Here is a 7,567-nt window from a genome sequence, read left to right as displayed (position 1 = left end):
CTGTCTGTGCGGGGCAGGAACCTGGCAGCTCCCGCTGAAGTTAGGCGCCAGTCTTTCGCCCCCTCGTGGCCCCAGGCGGCACCCCAGCATCTCCCTCTTTCTGGACAAGCCCCTTCCCACTGGTTGTATTTCACGTTGGGAGCCGAGACTGGGTGGTCTCGCCAGGTGGCTGTAGCTGCGGATGGTGAGTTGGTTCTAGGACTGAGGCCTCAGGGCAGCTCAGCCTGGAGACCCTCGTACACGTAGTCACAGAGCCCAGGATTCCTCTTAAAGAGCACAGACCTGGGTCAGGCACAGTGACTCATGCCTGGAATCTCAGCAAATGGGGAGGCCGAGGCCAGAGGATCCCTTGAGCCCAGGAGTTCGAGACCCGCCTGGGCAACATAGTGAGGCCCTGTCTGTATTTGACAAACAAACAAAGAGTACAGACCCAGGAGGAAGCTCATATCCACCCCAGTCTCAGCCTCCAGCCATGTCAGGTATTATCAGGCCATTTTACAGACACAGCAGCTGAGGTCAGGCAAGTTTAAATAAAAAGCTTAAGGTCACACAGCCTTAAACAACAGAGAGCCCCTCTGGTCTCAAGTTTCCCTGCAGACTCAGCCCCCTCCTGAAGCCCAGCCTGGCTGAGCGCTGACCTGGTCTTCTCGGCCACACAGGGCTGTGGGCCGCCTGGAGCAAGCTGACGTTTCCTGTGACAATTTCTCCCCAGGTTAACACCACTCTGCCAGCCAGGACGCTGCTGCTCGGCTGGGGCCCCTATGCCATCCTGTATCTATATGCGGTCATCGCAGACGTGACTTCCATCTCCCCCAAACTGCAGATGGTATAGATACTTCTCGTACCCAGAACTAGACCCCTCTCGTCTTTGTGTCTGTCTCACCTCATGTCTCTTTGTGGATTTATGGCCTCTGTGCCAGTCTCTTCCTCTCTGTTTCTTCCTTTGCATACTCACAATGCATAGAGCATTAGTTCGCCCCCCTAATCCCCTACCTCATTCCTGAGTTAGACCAGGCTGCTTTTTGACATTGCCCAAATCTCATGTGAGATGACAGGGACAGTCAGCCAGATGGTGCACATATTCTGTGAACAGGGCGTTGAGATTGGTGCCCAGGCGGGGAGCAGGTGCGCCTGGACAGGAGTGTGGCTGCATGGGGCTCCATGCGCCCTGCGTCTCTGCCAGCTAGTCAGGGAGGGCTCCAAGCCTGCAGAACCCAACAATTGGCAGCTGCAGGGGGAGGGTGACTGGGGTCACCAGGTGGGACCAGAGAGAGGTGCAGTGGCTTTGAAGCTTCTTTCCTGGACTTTTCTGCCACAACAGGTGCCCACCCTCATTGCCAAAATGGTGCCCAAGATCAACACCATCAACTGTCTCCTGGGCAATGAGATGGTCTGCAGGGGAATCTGGCAGTGCCTCTCACCACAGAAGAGCGAGGAGGACCGAGCCAAGTGAGGCTGCCACCCTGGACTGAGCCCCAGGCCAGGAAGCTGCCCCAGAAGTCTTGCCCAGCAGCCTCAGCAGCCAAGCCCAGACACTCTCACACCATCCTCAGTGGCCCCTGGAGCCTGGCCCTAGGCTGGACACAAGGATTCAGAAAGACACCAGGCTGCACGGAAAGAGCCAGATGGACTTGAATGTCGGTCATAGCCCTCTACACTCAAGGCTGAGAGGCCTCAGGAAAGTCACTCCTTTTTAAAAGTAATAATAAACTTAAGGGAGTAGAGGGCAGTTTTGTTACATGGATAGATTGCCTACTGGTGAAGTCTGGGCTTTTAGTGTAACCATCACCCTAATAATACACATTGTACCCATTCAGTCGTTTCTCATCCTTCACCCCCTCCCACCTTGTCACCCTTCTGAGCCTCCAATATCTATGAACTCCATGTCCATGTGTGTATGTTATTAAGCTCCCACTTACAAAGTGAGAACATGTGGTATTTGACTTTCTGTTCTTGAGATATATATATATGTGTGTATATATATATATATATATATATATATGAACATTTTCTTTATCCAATCATCTGTTGATGGGTTGATTCCATATCTTTGCTACTGTGAACAGTGCTGTGATAAACATACAAGGGCAGGTTTCTTTCTGATATGCTGATTTCTTTTCCTCTGCATAGATACCAGTAGTGGGACTGCTAAATCAAATGGTAGCTCCATTTTTAAGACAGTATGGGGAAATCACCCTACCGTTTTCCACAGGGTTGTACTAATTCACAGTCTCACCAACAGTGCACAGGCGTTCCCTTTTCTCTGCATCCTCACCAGTATCTGTTATTTTTTGACTTTTTAATAATAGCCATTCTCACTGGTGTGAGATAAGATCTCATTGTGGTTTTAACTTCCATTTCGCTAATGACTAGCGATGTTGAGCATTTTTTCATATGCTTCTTAGCCACCCAAATGTCTTTTTGAAAAACGTGTCAATTCATGTTTTGCCCACTTTTTAATGCTGTTATTTGGACTTTTTTTTTAAGTTGAGTTTCTTATATAATCTGGATTAATAGTCCCCTACTGGGCAACATAGTTTGGAAATATTTTCTCCTGTTCTGCAGGTTGTCTGTTCATTCTGTTGATGGTTTATTCTGCTGTGCAGAAATTTTGGTTTAATTAAGTCTCATTTGTCTTTTTTTGGTTTTGTTGCTTGTGCTTTTGAGGTTTTTGTCATAAATTCTTTGCCTAGACCAATAATGCCCAGAAGAATTTTTCCTAGATTTTCTTCTAAGATTTTTACAGTGTCAGTTCTTACACTTAAATCTTTAATCCATCTTGAGCTGATTTTTTTTTTTTAACAGGGTCCTGCTCTGTCACCCAGGCTGGAGTGCAGCGGTGCCATCATAGCTCACTGCAAACTTCACCTCCCAGGTTGAAGCAGTTCTCATGCCCCAGCCTCCTGAGTAGCTGGGGTTACAGGCACATACCACCAAGCCTGGCTTTTTTTTTTGTTTGTTTGTTTTTGTTTTTGTTTTTAGTAGAGACAGTGTTTCACCATGTTGGACATGATGGTCTCGAACTCCTGACCTTGGGTGACCTACCTGCCTCCCAAAGTGCTGGGATTACAGGCACGAGCCACCGTGCCTCGTCTTGAGTTGATTTTTATATATGGTGAGAGATATGGGTCCAGTCACATTCTTCTGCATATGGCAATCCAATTTTGCCAGCACCATTTATTGAACAGGGTGTCCTAACATCACTCCTTCTAAACCTTCTAACCCTTAACATGAGGATGTTAAATGGACTTCACAGGGTTGATGTGAGGCTGGAAGGTAACATGTACTCACTAAGCACATAGAAAATACTCATTAAAACAGAGCTGCTTGTTAAATCTTGGCCACACCCTCCAGGGACTCAGTCTTACATAGAAAGGGGTCAAAGCCTCGGGGTTTGCTTGTGGGAGCTCAAGCTAGGCTGCCAGCGTTCAAATACCACCAATTAAACTGTGATCTGCTGCCAGTCACTTCTGCCTGTGCATCATTTCCCAAGTTGGGAGGCAAGATGACGGCAGTGGCAACCTGACTGCATAGGAAGGACCAGAACAGACGCGCAAACTTGGGCTCGCGCTTCCTGGCCCGGCGCGGAACCCGGGGCGCCCGGAGCCCCGCCATGTCGCAATCCAACCGGCAGAAGGAGTACAAATGCGGGGACCTGGTGTTCGGCAAAATGGAGGGTTACCCACACTGGCCGGCCCGGACTGACGAGATGCCCAAGCTGCCGTGAAAGCAACAGCCAACAAATACCAAGTCTTTTTTTTCGGGACCCACGAGACAGCATTCCTTGGCCCCAAAGACCTCTTCCCTAAGAGGAATCCAAGGAGAAGTTTGGCAAACCTAACAAGAGGAAAGGGTTCAGCGAGGGGCTGTGGGAGATCGAGAACGACTCTACCGTCAAGGCTTCTGGCTATCAGTCCTCCCAGAAAAAGAGCTGCGTGGAAGAGCCTCAACCTGAGCCTGAAGCCACAGAGGGCGACGGTGATAAGAAGGGAAATGCAGAGGGCAGCAGCGACGAGGAAGGGAAGCTGGTCATCCACGAGCCAGCCAAGGAGAAGAACGAGAAGGGAGCGCTGAAGAGGAGAGCGGGGAACCTGCTGGAGGACTCTCCTAAACGTCCCAAGGAGGCAGAAAACCCTGAAGGGGAGGAGAAGAAGGCAGCCACCTTGGAGGGTGAGAGGCCCCTTCCTGTGGAGGTGGAAAAAATAGCACCCTCTCTGAGCCCGCCTCTGGCTGGGGGCCTCCCCAAGAGGAAGAAGAAGAGGAGGAAGAAGAGGAAGAGGCTGCCAAGGAAGATGCTGAGGCCCCAGGCATCAGAGATCATGAAAGCCTGTAGCCACCAATGTTTCAAGAGGAGCTCCCACCCTGTTCCTGCTGCTGTTTGGGTGCTACTGGGGAAACTGGTCATGGCCTGCAAACTGGGAACTCCGTTTCCACCCCAGCCTGCTCTCCTCTTCCACTTACTTTTCTCACTCCAAGCCCATCCTGTGGAGATTGACCTGGATGGAGCAGGCCACCTGGCCCTCAACTCTAGGTCCCCATACTCCTGTGATCTGAGTCAGAGCCATGTCTTCTGCTCCCTGGGATGAGATGAGGCCACTGTGTTCCTACCACTTAGAGCTATTTTCCAGGCTTTTGCTGGGGCCTGGACCAACTGCTCCCACCTCCTGACAACCTTCTTCCACTCTCCTAGGCATTCTGGACATCTGGGTTGGGATCAGGGGTAGGAATGGAAAAGATGGAGCATAAACAGCAGGGTGGGCTTGTGGGGCCTGGGAGGGGCAATCCTCAAATGGGGTGTGGGGGCAGCACAGGAGGGTGGCATCTTCCTGAGCTCCTGTCCCCTGCTACACCTGTTATCCCAGCTGCCTAGATTCAGGGAAAGTGGGACAGCTTGTAGGGAAGAGACTCTCTGCATTAACCCTTGATGGTTGACAACACCCATTTTTCCTTTTGTTGACCCAAGAGTTCTGGGAGTTGTAGTTAATCATCAAAAGATTTTGAGGCTTCCAAGTTGTTTGGGCCAAGGACCTGAGACCTGAAGGGCTGACTTTACCCATTTGGGTGGGAGTGTTGAGCATCTATTCCCCTTTAGATCTCTGAAGCCAGAAATGGGATACTTGAGAAGACCCCTAGCTGCCCTTTTCCCTCTCCACACAGTGCTCAAGGCCAGCTTATAGTCATATATATCACCCAGACATAAAGGAAAAGTCACATTTTTTAGGAAATGTTTTTAATAAAAGAAAATTACAAAAAAAATTTTAAAGACCCCTAACGTTTTGTGTGCTCCGCATTCTGCTCCTTCCTTCCCCATCATTGCCCCCATTTCTGAGGTGCACTGGGAGGCTCCCCTCCTATTTGGAACTTGATGACTTTCTTTTTGTAGCTGGGGCTTTGGTGTTCCTTCCAGTGTCATTTCTCATCCACATACCCTGACCTGGTCCCCTCAGTGTTGTCACCAGATCCGATTTGTAATCCACTGAGAGGACAGAGGGAAATAAGTGCCCCCTCCCACCCTCTTCCTAATGATCTCTCTATGCTTCTCTTCAGTCTCTTGTCTCTTTTATCCTGACCCCCTTCCTTGGGCTCTGATAAAAATTTGCTGACTGTAGCTTTGGAAGTTTAGCTCTGAGAACTGTAAATGATTTCAGTTCTAGGAAAATAAAACCCATCGATTACTAAAAAAAAAAAAAAAAAAAGGACCCGAACATTCCCTGGCATGGTAAGTGCTCATGGAGTGTCAGCCACCAGCGACCTGCACATTGCTTTAAAATGTTTTGAGGTTCATTGCCAATGTAGAAAAATCAGGACAATTTGTTTAAATCCAGATGTCAGAAGATGACGCCTTACCAGGTGGCCTTCCTACAAAGTTCAAATTTGCAGAGCTCAGGGAAGCTTGGGTCTTTGCCCAGGACACGTGCTCTTCTGTCAGCTGCAGTGCCTGTGCTCCCTGTGGATCCTGTGGGCCTCTGGATTTGTGACTAGAGCCATCCCAGGTCCCCAAGAGAAGGAGACAAGGCCAAACACATCAGTGTCCTCACCTGTGCCCAGAGGAGAAGCAGGGAGGAAGGCAGTTTGGCCAGGCTGCTTTCAGGGATGGCTTAAGCTCAAGCCCTGCATCCCCAAGGCTTCCTGGAGGAGGGAAAGGTGGGCTTGGGCATAGCCACCCTGGCCTGGGTTGGCAGGAGATGGGAAGGGCTGAAGCAGCACCTGGTGGGGTATGACCACAGTCCCGCCAGAAGCTACTCACTTCAGAAACCCCATGTCTGCCCACATCCCCAATTCCCACTCATGGAGTGGGCTTGGACTCATCACCTTTGGGCTTTTCTGCCCATGTTCCCAAGCACATTTAGGATCTTTGTGCCCTGTGAACAGACACTGCATGCAGGGCCTCTCCTCTGCCCTCCTTCCCACCCGCCCCACAGCCTCCCCTATACCCCTGCCTTTCTTTAAGCAACCCAGCTGCCTCTGGAGGAAGAGAACAAAGGAGGTGGCTGAATCCTGTCTGAAGTTCATCTCTTCGTGGGCCCTTGGCACAGTCACTGAGCTTGGATAGGAATCAAAGTCTGCCCATCCCTGGCACTAGGCCTGGGAGAAGTTAGACCACAGCCTGCAGAGGCCTAAATTCTTCTCAGGCTCACTTTGCTTTGCCCAATCCCCAGGGTGATGGATTCACAGCCCTCAAGCTCTCTGCTGATTTTCTACAATGAATATGTACCAGTTTTGCAATCACAGAAACATGTAAATAAAAATGTTACTTCTACCTCCTTCAGTGTTTTATCCCTGACTGTAGTTGTGTGTTCCCTGCAGAGCCCATGGGTTTGTGACACTAATTCAGGAGTCCCCATTATGTTTATACGCAGGAGTCCCTGAATGTATATCAGCAGCTTCTACAGAGTCGGCACTTTGGAAGCAGACGTGGCGAGTGCAGGGTCCTGAGTGAGACCCTGGGTCTGCAGGGAAATGGAGATTGTGGACAAGGTGACCGAGGAAGTCTGATGAGAAGGCACAGCTGACCCAGGACCATGGAGGCAGAAGAAAGCAAGCTCCGTCCCACAGAGCGGAGGGGAGAAATAGATAAGCCCCATCAGTCTGACTTTGCTGAATGTCCTTCCCACCAGCCTTCCTCTCCTGCTTCCTCCCAGGCTCCTCTGGAGCAACTGCTCACCCTTTCTTGGGCACCTCTAGGTCTTCTTTCTCAAATTCACTTGTGTCTCCTTAATGCCACCCCCTGCAGACACAGTGAGTTTTAGGGGGACACACCAACAAGTTGGTCATCACAGACACCACAATTCTCTCTCCGAGTTCCATGCAGCCCTGGAGAACTGCGGCCACGCGTGGAAAGGGGAACAAGAGCAAGGTGTGAAGACCGAGTCTGGAGAAGTCAGGAAGGAAAAAATAAGTGTGAAAACAGCAGAGACAGTGACAGAGCCTCATCTGCAGAGCACAAGGGCTCAGGGAATCTTCATCGGAGGCCTGGAGAATCTGCCCAACCTTCCCTTGCCCTGGCCTCTGGCCACACTCTACACTAAAGAACACACTGATACACAGACCCACAGACTGGACTTGG

The 7,567-nt window shown here is 50.4% G+C and overlaps 1 pseudogene across 1 annotated transcript; it reads left to right on the top strand.

The window, feature by feature from the left end:
• Window positions 1–3,613: 3,613 nt before the first annotated feature.
• LOC108281898 lies at window positions 3,614–5,675 on the top strand (annotated as a pseudogene). The gene has a single exon (XR_001816200.2). The product of XR_001816200.2 is annotated as a hepatoma-derived growth factor-like (transcript).
• The last annotated feature ends 1,892 nt before the right edge of the window (window positions 5,676–7,567 follow it).

The sequence above is a fragment of the Cebus imitator genome, unplaced genomic scaffold (genome assembly GCF_001604975.1).
Source record: "Cebus imitator isolate Cc_AM_T3 unplaced genomic scaffold, Cebus_imitator-1.0 Scaffold233, whole genome shotgun sequence".
In the NCBI taxonomy this organism is placed as follows: domain Eukaryota; kingdom Metazoa; phylum Chordata; class Mammalia; order Primates; family Cebidae; genus Cebus; species Cebus imitator.
This window is presented reverse-complemented; position numbering and strand designations above follow the sequence as displayed.